We start from the raw sequence: 14054 nt of genomic DNA on the forward strand, positions 1-14054 counted from the left end.
AGTATTCCTTCTTCCTGTCCTCTGTCCCACATTCCTTCTCCAGCTGCAGAGCACTCTTCTCTTAATACTATTTAATATCAGCGTAGCCCCTCATACTCTTCTCCTTACCCACACAAGCACACAGCCATCTGTCTCTCTCCTCCTCCTTCTGGAGACATAATCGTGTAGATATGCAGGGAAGGCCAATTCAATCCTAATCCTTTATCGAACACAGCCCAATATGTGCTTGTATGAAAATGATTAAATGGCTGTTTCTGACAGTTAGCCTATTCTCCATTCTGTTCGGTGGGCACTGGGTAGTCATGGCAGCTGTGTTTGTTGAGATGGTGCTACACAGACACTTTGGGAGGTCAAGCAGAGGTCACTGTGATTTACTGTCTCAAGGGCTTACCAGAGAGGGGCAGTCAGCTTCAGCCACAGCCATCACTAACACACCCACTCTTTCTAATCGAAGTTCTATCATCCTGAGACTGAGAAGGGTTGTGATAAAAAGTCTCCACAAAATGCAGGATGTGATGGATACACATATACTGTATACACATACAGTGCCTTGCGAAAGTATTCGGCCCCCTTGAACTTTGCGACCTTTTGCCACATTTCAGGCTTCAAACATAAAGATATAAAACTGTATTTTTTTTTGTGAAGAATCAACAACAAGTGGGACACAATCATGAAGTGGAACGACATTTATTGGATATTTCAAACTTTTTTAACAAATCAAAAACTGAAAAATTGGGTGTGCAAAATTATTCAGCCCCCTTAATAAGTTAATACTTTGTAGCGCCACCTTTTGCTGCGATTACAGCTGTAAGCCGCTTGGGGTATGTCTCTATCAGTTTTGCACATCGAGAGACTGACATTTTTTCCCCTTCCTCCTTGCAAAACAGCTCGAGCTCAGTGAGGTTGGATGGAGAGCATTTGTGAACAGCAGTTTTCAGTTCTTTCCACAGATTCTCGATTGGATTCAGGTCTGGACTTTGACTTGGCCATTCTAACACCTGGATATGTTTATTTTTGAACCATTCCATTGTAGATTTTGCTTTATGTTTTGGATCATTGTCTTGTTGGAAGACAAATCTCCGTCCCAGTCTCAGGTCTTTTGCAGACTCCATCAGGTTTTCTTCCAGAATGGTCCTGTATTTGGCTCCATCCATCTTCCCATCAATTTTAACCATCTTCCCTGTCCCTGCTGAAGAAAAGCAGGCCCAAACCATGATGCTGCCACCACCATGTTTGACAGTGGGGATGGTGTGTTCAGGGTGATGAGCTGTGTTGCTTTTACGCCAAACATAACGTTTTGCATTGTTGCCAAAAAGTTCAATTTTGGTTTCATCTGACCAGAGCACCTTCTTCCACATGTTGGGTGTGTCTCCCAGGTGGCTTGTGGCAAACTTTAAACAACACTTTTTATGGATATCTTTAAGAAATGGCTTTCTTCTTGCCACTCTTCCATAAAGGCCAGATTTGTGCAATATACGACTGATTGTTGTCCTATGGACAGAGTCTCCAACCTCAGCTGTAGATCTCTGCAGTTCATCCAGAGTGATCATGGGTCTCTTGGCTGCATCTCTGATCAGTCTTCTCCTTGTATGAGCTGAAAGTTTAGAGGGACGGCCAGGTCTTGGTAGATTTGCAGTGGTCTGATACTCCTTCCATTTCAATATTATCGCTTGCACAGTGCTCCTTGGGATGCTTAAAGCTTGGGAAATCTTTTTGTATCCAAATCCGGCTTTAAACTTCTTCACAACAGTATCTCGGACCTGCCTGGTGTGTTCCTTGTTCTTCATGATGCTCTCTGCGCTTTTTACGGACCTCTGAGACTATCACAGTGCAGGTGCATTTATACTGAGACTTGATTACACACAGGTGGATTGTATTTATCATCATTAGTCATTTAGGTCAACATTGGATCATTCAGAGATCCTCACTGAACTTCTGGAGAGAGTTTGCTGCACTGAAAGTAAAGGGGCTGAATAATTTTGCACGCCCAATTTTTCAGTTTTTGATTTGTTAAAAAAGAGAAGCCTGGGCCCTGGAGTTGGAGAGGGCTCTCTCAAAGCAGACTCACAGAATCCTCCACCAGGTGCAGACATTTGAAGAACTCCTGAGGAGAGGGAAACTCAAACCGTTTGAGCAGATGAAGGTATTGTTCTGATATTTATCTCCCTTGAGTCTTGCAAATAGAGGAGCATCTTCCAGTGCTAAATAGCCACCATTTTGTATTAGTAATGATGTGATGTATCCCTTAGCTTCTCTGCCCCTAGCTTCTCCAGGGGCCGGATTCTCTGGAAAGAGGTTATCTAGCAGCACGAGATGAACACAGAGTCCAACTGCAGAGAGTGGCTGAGCCCCTCTGACCCAGGTAGGTGAGACCACACTGCAGGATATCTACAATACTGTGTTTAAACTGTTATAGAAAGGGTCTATTAGAACATGCTGTTCCATATGGTGGGAATGAGAACATTCAAGTGTGCGTTGTGTGTATGTTTTGTCTTTGTGTGTGTGTGTGTGTGTGTGTGTGTGTGTGTGTGTGTGATAGGGAGTTGGAGGGACGTATATCCAGTGTGGGATGCGCTTGGAGGAGCTCAAAGAGCAGGTGGAGCAGACTGAACAGGACCGACCCACCTCAGAGGCCCCTCCCACTCTAACGCCTTACCCCACCCCCTACTCCATGCCAGAAGGGGGCAGAGAGCACATGCCACTCCCTGAGGTACCATGACAACCTAGCTACTGAATAAACTACATTAGATTATTCACTATTCTATACTATCTCACAGAATGGAGGCCTGCCTTTCAAAGAGTGTTAACCTCTGTCTTGCTTACTCTGTCTTTCTCTCACTATCTCTCTTTCTCTCTCTCACTATCTCTCTTTCTCTCTCACTATCTCTCTCTTTCTCTCTCTCACTAGCTCTCTCTCCAGAGCCCAGTGTTACCTCTGCCTGGGGAGTCTCGGGGGGGGTGATGAGGGTGGAGATTAGCTCGGCTAGCGGAGAGAGCGAGGGAGTGAGGGGAGGGATGGGAGAGGAGGAGGCACTGCCGTCCCTTCTCCTCCATCCTTTAGGTCACAAACACAAACGTGTAGAGAGAGACTTCAGCTTGCTGATGTACCAGTAAGACTCCATCAATTTTAGACACTTTGAGATTCAGAAAAACAAAACATTTGGGATATGGACTTGCATTTGTTTTTGGACAAAAATTTTAAGAAAGTATAATTTGGAGACAGTGGCCAGAGGTAAACCTTGTCTTACCTTGTCCATAGACCACTTACAGAGTAAGGAAATATGTCATTTTGTAATTTGGGTGAATCCTTTTAAGAAGTCTAGTCTGTATATGTAGTACAGCACTATTCAAAAGCAGCCAATTGATCAATGTAGTAGTAATGTCAATATCAGTTTGCTTGTAAATACCACATCCAAAGGCTCTGTCTCTTCCAGCTACCAGAGTTTCAGGGAGGTGCCACGACTGCTAGACCTGGATCTAACAGAGGGAGACCATGACTTTCCTGATGCAGGAGAAGAAGCCACACATGCAGGCGGTGAGCGGACAAGAGAGGGACCACACCCAGGGACCAGGAGGGAGGAGGGCCACACAAGTCTCCCTCGGAGGTGAGTCTGAACTCACTGCACCGGGGTTGTATTCACTAGGAACCAAACTGAACCAAACGGAAGCAAACTGGCTGAAACAGAGAGTGACTATCTGAACTTGTTGTCGTTTTACGTTTCAAACCTTTTGCTACGGTGTGCAGACTGTGCACTAATGAATTTGACCCAGGACATCAATTTCTCTAAATGCTGATCATAAACTCTGACCAGCTCCTAAATTGCATTATTTTTTTAATACTCTAAATTCTATTATGTGTTTTCAGATAGCCAATGCTAGGTGAGAAGGACGCTACATTCATTCCAATGGCAAGACCAAGGACCAGCAAATCAGTTCTTTGTTCCCCTAAAGACCTCAGCCAATCCCCTGCATTTCATGGCTCGTCTGCCAGTGACAGCAAGAAGTCAGAGTTCAGGAAGTCTCGAGGCAGCAGTCTCACCAGTCTGGGGGAAAGTACTGCGTCAGAGAGGAGGGGCTCCAAACTGCAGCCTGGGACCAGGAGAGTGTAATCTCAGGTCAATTACCTGAGAGACTGGATCAAGCTTCCATTACATTTTTGACTGCTTATTCACCTACCTGGTGTCTGCTGTGAAAGAAAAAATGTCATTACTTTTTGCACACTATCCACCCATTTCCTGTTCATGACTGAAAACACAATGTAATTGCATCTAACTTGTTTCCAAAACATGTTCAACCAACAAATAAATATCTGACACTCGTATCCATAGCTAGGTGGGACAACCACATATCATAGGCATAGTAAGTACATTTTTCAGTAAAGTAGCTATCAGTAAAGTCAGAGCTAGTAAGTGAGGAAAAAGTGTCTAGGTCTATGCATGTGAAAAATAATGTTGAATAATAAGAATGTTGTTCATTTATCTTGACAATTCAGCAATATCTTCTAAACCAGCAGTAAATTGTCTCTCAAACCCTCTGTGTGATAGGATAGGATAGGATCATCTCACCCGAGATGTGGGCTCTGAGAGCGGTCACCTGACTCCTGCAGCACCCAGTCTCTTCCACCAGATGGCCACAGCGAGGTGAGCTACTCTCCTACTCCTTCCCTCTCTCTCCAGTCAGTGACTTGGCTGTAATTCTCACCGAACCTCACATCACATTCCTCACTCTCTCTCTCACACACACACACAGCTCTGTACCGTGCCCTTACATTATCCCTAGTTGCCTATCTAAACTCCTTCCCTGTTTAATTCCTAATTATAGTTGCCTAAATCAAATCAAATTGTATTTGTCACGTGCACCGAATACAACAGGTGTAATAGACCTTACAGTGAAATGCTTACTTACATGCCCTTAACCAACAATGCAGTTTTAAGAAAAGTAAGTGTTAAGAAAGTACATACAAATATAAAATGAAGTAAAAAAATAAAAAATAATAATAATTAAAGAGCAACAATAAAATAACATTAACCAGGCTATATACAGGGGGTACCAGTACAGAGTCAATGTGCGGGGCACAGGTTAGTCGAGGTAATTAAGGTAATATGTACATGTAGGTACATGAGGGGGGTCAATGCAAATAGTCCAGGTAGCCATTTAATTAGCTGTTCAGGAGTCTTGGGTGTAAAACCTTGTAAGATACCTTTTGGACCTAGACATGGCGCTCCGGTACCACTTTCCGTGTGGTAGCAGAGGAAACAGTCTATGAATAGGGTGGCTGGAGTCTTTGGCAATTTTTAGGGCCTTCATCTAACACAGCCTGGTATAGAGTTACTGGATGGCAGGAAGCTTGGCCCCAATGATCTACTGGGCTATACGCACAACCCTCTGTAGTGCCTTGCGGTCGGAGGCCGAGCAGTTGCCATGCCAGGCGGTGATGCAACCAGCCAGGATGCTCTCGATGGTGCAGCAGTAGAACATTTTGAAGATCTAAGGACCCATGCCAAATCTTTTCACTCTCCTGAGGGGGAATAGGCGTTGTCGTGCCCTCTTCACGACTGTCTTGATGTGTTTGGACCATGATAGTTCGTTGGTGTTGTGGACCCCAAGGAACTTGAAGCTCTCAACCTGCTCCAGTATAGCCCCGTCGATGAGAATGGGCACGTGCTCAGCCATCCTTTTCCTGTAGTCCGCAATCATCTCCTTTGTCTTGATCAGGTTGAGGGAGAGGTTGATATCCTGGCACCGCACTGCCAGGTATCTGACCTCCTCCCTATAGGCTGTCCTACCACTGTTGTGTCATCGGCAAACTTAATAATGGTGTTGGAGTCGTGCTTGAACATGCAGTCATGGTTGAACAGGGAGTACAGGAGGGGACTGAGCACGCACCCCTGAGGGGCCCCTGTGTTGAGGATTGTTGTGTCTAGGTGTGGCCCGTCAGGTAGTCCAGGATCCAGTTGCAGAAGGAGGTGTTTAGTCCCATGGTTCTTTGAGGGCACTATGGTGTAGAACGCTGAGCTGTAGCCAATGAATAGCATTCTCACGTAGGTGTTCCTTTCATCCATATGGGAAAGGGCGGTTTGGAGTGCAATAGAGATTGCGTCATCTGTGGATATGTTGGGGCGGTATGCAAATTGGAGTGTTGATGTGAGCCATGGCCAGCTTTTCAAAGCACTTCATGGCTACAGACGTGAGTGTTATGGGTCGGTAGTCATTTAGGCAGGTTGCTTTGGTGTTCTTGGGCGCAGGGGCTATAGTGGTCTGCTTGAAACATTACAGACTCGGTCAGGGGCAGGTTGAAAATGTCAGTGAAGACACTTGGTCAGTGCGTACACGTCAGTACACGTCCTGGTAATCCGTCTGGCCTTAAATGTATACAGCTCATTGACTGTGGTCTTAGTGCCAGCATCAGTTTGTGGTGGTAAGTAGACAGCTACGAAAAATATAGAAAACTCTCTTGGTAAATAGTGTGGTCTACAGCTTATCATGAGATACTCTACCTCAGACTTCCTAAACATTCGATTCCGTGCACCAGCTGTTATTTACAAATAGACACAGACAGCCACCCCTTGTCTTACCGGAGGCAGCTGTTCTATCTTGTCGATGCACAGAAAACCCAAACAGCTGTATGTTATCCATGTCGTTGTGCAGCCACAACTCTGTGAAACATAAGATATTACAGTTTTTAATGTCCTGTTGGTAGATTAGTCTTGATCGAACCTCATCCATTTTATTATCCAATGATTGCATGTTGGCTAATAGGACTGATGGTAGAGGCGAATCCTTACAAGGCAACCCAACCTATGTCCCCGATATCTCTGTCTCTTCTTCAAGCGAATGACGGGGATTTGGGCCTTGTCCGGTGTCTGAAGTAAATCCTTCGCGTCCGACTCTGTAAAGAAAAAAACGTTGTCTAGTATGAGGTGAGTAATCACTGTCCTGATATTCAGAATCTCTTTTCGGTCATAAGAGACGGTGGCAGAAACATTATGCACAAAATAAGTTACAAATAACACAGAAAAACACACACAATAGCACAATTGGTTAGGCCCCCTTAAAATGGCAGCCATCTATTCCTGCGCCATTACTTTTAAACAGACAGCTTATGGGTTCCCTTGTAATCTTATCAGTTTGTGTTCCTGTCTTTGTGTTCCCTTCCTCCCTCCAGTCTGTGTAGCCTGTCAGTTCCAGAGGAGCAGAACTCAGGGAAGCCCCAACACACACCCCCTCTCCCCTCCTCCTCCCCCTCACAAAGACCTCAGAGACCCCCCTCGCTGGAGCACAGTGGAGGCTCTCCTCTCAGCACCACAAGGTGGGTACGAGAGTCTTCAGGGAGAACTAGGGGGGGGGGGGGGGCCTCAGCATCCAGCTTTCCCCAGACCTGGGCTGAGAACCTCAGCATCAATATTCCCCCAGCCCTGGGCTGGCAGTGGTACCAGTGAGTTTGGACAAGGCAATGACCATAGTGAGTCCATGCTGTTCTGATATAACCATCATATATATATATATATGTTATTATATGTTATGTTGCAAAATGTGTTCTTACATGAAGTGACTTAGAACCAGTGGTTGAAACCTAAATTGTTTCCTGATGGTGTTGTTCTGAACAGAACCATTAATTTATTTGTTCAGTTTCACTGTTCCGACCAGCGAAATAAAGTTCTGAACCGGTTCGAACCAAAGAAAAAGCTCTGGTTTATATTGTGCCTTTGTGTTCCTTTTCAACCTCTGAAATCAACATTTTACATTTAGCTCATTAAATTACTTAACCATGGGCTCCTGAGTGGCGAAGCAGTCTAAGGCACTGCATCGCAGTGCTTGACGCGTCACTACAGCCCCCCCTGGTTCGTTCCCAGGCAGTGCCCGGGAGTCCCATAGAGTGGCGCACAACTGGCCCAGTGTCATCCGGGTTAGGGGAGGGTTTGGCATTGGGGGCTTTACTTGGCTCATCACGCTCTAGGGACTCCTTGTGACGGGCCGGGCGCCTGCAGGCTGACTTCGGTCATCAGTTGAACAGTGTTTCCTCCAACGCGTTGGTGCAGCTGGCTTCTGGGTTAAGCGAGTGGGTGTTAAGAAGCACGGTTTGGCCGGTCATGTTTTGGAGGACTCATGACTCGACCTTCTCCTCTACCGAGCCCGTTGGGGAGTTGCAGCGATGAGACAAGATCGAAATTTGAGAGAAAAGGGGATAAAAAATGTATAAATATATATTTTTAAAAATATTTTAAAAATTGCTTCACCAATCAGTGTGGATAGAGCAGCTTGCAATGGAGCAGGTAAGCGATTGAATCTGTATAGAAAATCCGTTAAGAGCACATTTTATTTTGCCGCAACAGCATGGTTTAATCATAATGAAAGACAAACATACACTGTGATGCCAGTCATACTGTAGGTAGCAAGATGCAACTGACATTTTGCGGGTGAGGAGAGAGCGAGAGAGGATGGATGAAGCTTGCCAGGAAGTGCTGGGCATCTTGTTATGACATGCATTATCTGAATTAGGCCCACAGAGTTATACCTACGGAGGAGGGGCTTCTATGGAGGAACTTTGAATGTCTTTGAACTTCAGAGTTGGTTTAACGTTGGACCGTAGTGCAGATGAGCAGTAGAATTAAAAACATGTCTTACCTTTTTGTAGCTCATAAATCCAATATGAAACGTTAAAGTTCATAAATCCAATGTGAAACGTGATAACTATGGTATCCTTAATACATTATTTTAAACATCTCTCCCTAATTTCGGAATCATGCTTGTAGCGTTGTCAGGAGGTTACAGTAATCTATGTAACGTTGTCAGGAGGTTACAGTAATCTATGTAACATTGTCAGGAGGCTACAGTAAACTATGTAACGTTGTCAAGAGGTTACAGTAATCTATGTAACGTTGTCAGGAGGCTAGAGTAATCTATGTAAAGTTGTCAAGAGGCTACAGTAATCTTTGTAACGTTGTCAGGAGGCTACAGTAATCTATGTAACGTTGTCAGGAGGCTACAGTAATCTATGTAACGTTGTCAGGAGGCTACAGTAATCTATGTAACATTGTCAGGAGGCTACAGTAATCTATGTAATGTTGTCAGGAGGCTACAGTAATCTATGTAACATTGTCAAGAGGCTACAGTAATCTATGTAACGTTGTCAGGAGGTTACAGTAATCTATGTAACGTTGTCAAGAGGCTACAATAATCTATGTAACGTTGTCAGGAGGCTACAGTAACCTATGCTTCAGAGTGGAGGGGCAGGTAGCCCACACACACACACACACACACACACACACACACACCCAGTGGCAAAGATATCCAGCTGGAATAAGTTTCTGAGTGACGGAGTGAGGGCTTTGCAAAGGCGCTTTGTTAGGATATTTGTGGGACTGGAAACAAATGCCTGAAACGTAAAATAAAGCTATTAACCAATTCCCATTCTTTTAAAAGAAAGGTTCTGTTCTAGAACAGTATAGATCACTTCAGATCCCTCAAATCATTTTGTTATTTTCTGGTTTTCGATTCTGTTCCCTGAACCGGTTCTAACCCTACTTAAGAACACATGAAAACATTTTGTAATGAAGCACTAATATCTGTCTGTCTAGTAACCACACAGTCTACTCTGTGTCAGAAGCATGTACCCTCCTGAGATCAAGCAAGGAGGCCGCTAGCTGTTTGGCTGTTTCTTTATCAGTGTCAGTTTATTTGATCCTTCACCCCTCCCCTGCCCTCCTTTAAAACCATCTCTCCTCCTTCTCTCCTCCATCTCTCCTCCATCTTTACTCAGTCCACACTGTGTCAGGGGGACAGAGTGACCGTTCCACCTGAACACCCTATCCCCAGCACTGCTACCAGCCAAGCCACTCCACCACTGCACCCTATCACCATGGCGATCCCCCTCGGGCCCTGAGCTCTGGTCAGTTGACTAATCGCAAGTGAGTCTCCCTCTTTCTCTCTCTCTCTCTATCTATCTATCTATCTATCTATCGAAACTGCCATGGGGACAGCTCTTCCAATTCCCAACAGAATCTAGGAGGGGGAATTATTAGACATTTGATTTTTAATTTCCTTTTATGCTGAGATTGTTGGCTGGTTGGCGTCTTGCTTCTATCTGGGAAAAGGGGTTATTGCATTGGATCCTACCAGAGCCATATATTTATTATGTATTATATAATATATTTATATTTATTCTCAATATCTGGATCCTTCAGTGTTGGCTGGTGTTTCTAATGTGTGGCCTCCCATGGCCAGGTAGAGTTTGATACATCAAGTGAAATGCCAAACAACCTGAGTCATTTATACATTATGTGTGATTTGATTTCTTTACAGACTTGAAAGCTAGTAAATGTGGAGACTCGGGGGGTAAATACATACCCAATGTTGACTCTTGCATGGTGTGACACTGCATGAGTGGACCCTGCTTGTTGACTCACATATGGTTTGGCTTGGAATGTCAAATCAATTTGGTTAGCTGGGCCAATTATACGTTTTAACACCTATAACACACTTGTGGTCGATATTACTTCAATATTACTAACTACAATATTTGGAACAAGTACCATTACTGATCGAGTTTGAACAGAGTTGTGAGGTAGACAGAGCATCCCCACTTTATATGTACTCATTCTACTCTGTGTGTGTGTGTGTGTGTGTGTGTGTGTGTCTGTGTGTGTGTGTGTGTGTCTGTGTGTCTGTGTGTGTGTGTGTGTGTGTGTGTGTGTCTGTGTGTCTGTGTGTCTGTGTGTCTGTGTGTGTGTGTGTGTGTGTGTGTGTGTGTGTGTGTGTGTGTGTGTGTGTGTGTGTGTGTGTGTGTGTGTGTGTGTGTGTGTGTGTGTGTGAGTGAGTGAGTGAGAGTGATAGGTAGTTGGATGAAGTCTTTGTCTTCATTTTGTCCCAGTGAAGCCATCCAGTCTCTAAAAGTGGAAGTGAGCAGACTGAAAGTGTGACTAGAGGGCAGTCTGAGACAGACCAACCCCCTCAGCCCAGAACGACCACACACATCCTCTCAGCTCAACACATTGCATTAGGTTGGCCATTTGTTTGTTTTTTAAGTGAGATTTCATCTTCAGGCGTTTGAAAATTGCTCCCAAGGATGAACCAGACTAGTGGAGGTCTACATTTTTTTCGGAGGTCTTAGCTGATTTATTTTGATTTTCCCATGATGTCAAGCAAAGAGGCACTGAGTTTGAAGGTAGACCTTGAAATTCATCCACAGATACACCTCCTGTTATGGAACAGGTCGAGAGCTTATAGGTCGAGAGCTTATAAAAAATAAACAACAGAAATACCTTATTTACATAAGTATTCAGACCCTTTGCTATGAAACAGGATTGTGTCGAGGCACAGCTCTGGGGAAGGGTACCAAAAAATGTCTGCAGCATTGAAGGTCAACAGGAACACAGTGGCCTCCATCATTCTTAAATGGAACAAGTTTGGAACCATCAAGACTCTTCCTAGAACTAGCCTCCCGGCCAAACTGAGCCATCGGGGGAGAAGGGCCATGGTCAGGGAGGTGACCAAGAAACCAATGGTCACTCTGAAAGAGCTCCAGAGTTTCTCTTTGGAGATGGGAGAACCTTCCAGAAACCCATACATCTCTGCAGCACTCCACCCACCAGGCCAGACGGAAGCCATTCTTCAGTAAAAGGCACATGACAGCCTGCTTGGAGATTGCCAAAAGGCACCTAAATATCTCTCAGACCATGAGTAACAAGATTCTCTGGTCTGATGAAACCAAGATTGACATCTTTGGCCTGAATGCCAAGTGTCACATCTGGAGGAAACCTGGCACCATCCCTACGGTGAGGCATGGGGTGGCAGCATCATGCTGTGGGGATGTTTTTCAGCGGCAGGGACTGGGAAACAGGATCTAGGGGAAGATCTATGGAAAGATGAACAGTGCAAAGTACAGAGAGATCCTTGATGAAAATCTGCTCCAGAGTGCTCAGGACCTCGAACTTGGGCGAAGTGTCACCTTCCAACAGGACAACCCCTAAGCACACAGCTAAGACAACGCAGGATGTCCTTGAGTGGCCCAGCCAGAGCCTGAATGTCCTTGAGTGGCCCAGCCAGAGCCCGGACTTGAACCTGATCGAACATCTCTGGAGAGACCGGAAAATAGCTGTGCAGCAATGTTCCCCATCCAACCTGACAGAGCTGAGAGGATCTGCAGAGAAGAATGGGAGAAACTCCCCAAATACAGGTGTTCCAAACTTGTAGCGTCATACCCAATAAGACTCGAGGCTGTAATCAATGTCAAAGGTGCTTCAGCAAAGCACTGAGTAAAGGGTCTGAGTACTTATGTAAATGTGATGTTTCAGTTTTAAAAAGTATTAAAAAAAATAGCAAAAATAAATAAAAAACGTTTTTTCCTTTGTCATTATGGGTATTGTGTTTAGATTGCTGAGGGACATTTTGTTTAATCCATTTTAGAATAAGGCTGTAATGTGGCAAATATGTAAAAGGTTTTTTCTACTATTTCTCTTTTCTTTGCATGGCCCGTATGTAAGCATTTCACTGTTAGTCTACATCTGTTGTTTACGAAGCATGACAAATACAATTGTATTTGATTTGATTCAATTCTTGTTTTCCGTTGTGTGTAAACGCTTTGTCATTTTAATTGACAACAAGCCTGTGTTGATTTCTGACTTGCAGACCGAAGGACGGAGAGAGAGACAGAGGCACCCGGCCACATCCCCACAGAGATGTGAGAGGCATGTCCTTTGTAGCGCCGCCCCCTCCATGCTGGGCAGTGTGCCGCTGTGCCAGTGTGCCCACCAGTTCTGTGAGTACCCTTCTCTCTCTCTCTCACTCACTCACTCACTCACTCACACACACACACACACACACAAACTCACCACTTAAGTGGTGACAACACGAGTAATCAGCTCACTTATGTGGAGGAACTCCTCCAGGTGCAAAATCCTGGAGGTGCTTACGTTTTGCATTAATCCTCTAATAGTTTTAATAGTGTGAATATTTGAATCACACATAAGTATTTGTTGTGATTTCATCATCGTTTAACATTCCACTTTCTCCCCCTACGTAGTAAGAGCAGTAGTAAGTAAGTGTAGTTCTGAATCTGTCCTGTTCCCTGCAGGTACTACTCCAGCCCAGTGATAAAGGCAGCTCAATCCCACCCCCAGTTCATCTATGTGTCTCTGAGTGGGGGTGTGGCCTCTGGGTTCAGGGGTCAAAGGTGGAGTGCCAATATTGCAATATCAAGTATCATATAGAAACAACACAAATTCATCTCTTACTCATGAAATGCACTAGAATCTGAATAATTTATATATGAATGATTTACGTTTCAAAATAACGGACATATGCTCATTGTTTGTTTAATTTGCTTTGAAACCTGGAATATTCTTTTTACATTTGTTTTGTTACATTTGAACAATGACTGGTATGGATCTTCAGGTGAGGAGATTAACTATTCACACATTGATTTCTTCCATTTGTTTACCCTAATTGATTGATTCTAAATGATTTGTTTTGTATTTTGTTCTTGATCATTTGTGTATTGTGTGAAATATTTAGTTAATAAGGTTAATAATTGGTGTCAGTGTTACTGTAGTGTAAACTTGTACACATCAGGAAAATATTTTATCCGAAGATTGAACACAAAAATGGGATTTCAGAAATGCAGATTTGGAAATCTAGATTCTGGTATCTGTTGTACCTTTGTACTGTGATTGATTATCAAATGATTTTTGTTCAAATATTTTGTAGTAAAACATTTGTATTTCCGATTTGAAGCCAAATAAATGTTGATGTTAAGACAGAACACTTTATAGCGTCACATTCTTGAAACCGTTTTCTATATTGCTCTTGTAATACTGAGTACATTACAGTATGCACCTGTCTCTAATGGGTTGCAAAGTTGTACTAATAGTTGTTATTAAGTCAGGTCAAGTTGGTTATAACCAGCTTGTTACTCTTGGCCATGAACTGCAGGTATGGATGAGTCACCTGGGTGTCACACTGTCAGAGACCCATACACACTGAAGTTGTACAACTGGCGTATTATGCATTTGACACAACCCTTTTGATACAATGCAGAGATTCTCTGTTCAAAAACA

The 14054-nt window shown here is 44.0% G+C and overlaps 1 long non-coding RNA gene across 9 annotated transcripts; it reads left to right on the plus strand.

Moving 5' to 3' along the window:
- Window positions 1-1950: 1950 nt before the first annotated feature.
- Window positions 1951-13777, plus strand: LOC110523503. Of its 9 annotated transcripts, none has more exons than XR_005051695.1 (11): window positions 1951-2362; window positions 2540-2710; window positions 2909-3110; window positions 3435-3605; window positions 3866-4640; window positions 6832-6920; window positions 7166-7309; window positions 9761-9908; window positions 10871-11000; window positions 12628-12757; window positions 13073-13777. It is a non-coding gene; the product is annotated as an uncharacterized LOC110523503 (long non-coding RNA). The 9 variants fall into 9 exon arrangements; XR_005051697.1 differs by lacking the exon at window positions 2909-3110 and having other exon boundaries at window positions 3866-4359; window positions 4545-4640; XR_005051700.1 differs by lacking the exon at window positions 2909-3110 and having other exon boundaries at window positions 3866-4258; window positions 4545-4640.
- Window positions 13778-14054: the final 277 nt, after the last annotated feature.

The sequence above is a fragment of the Oncorhynchus mykiss genome, chromosome 5, assembly GCF_013265735.2.
Source record: "Oncorhynchus mykiss isolate Arlee chromosome 5, USDA_OmykA_1.1, whole genome shotgun sequence".
Classification (NCBI taxonomy): domain Eukaryota; kingdom Metazoa; phylum Chordata; class Actinopteri; order Salmoniformes; family Salmonidae; genus Oncorhynchus; species Oncorhynchus mykiss.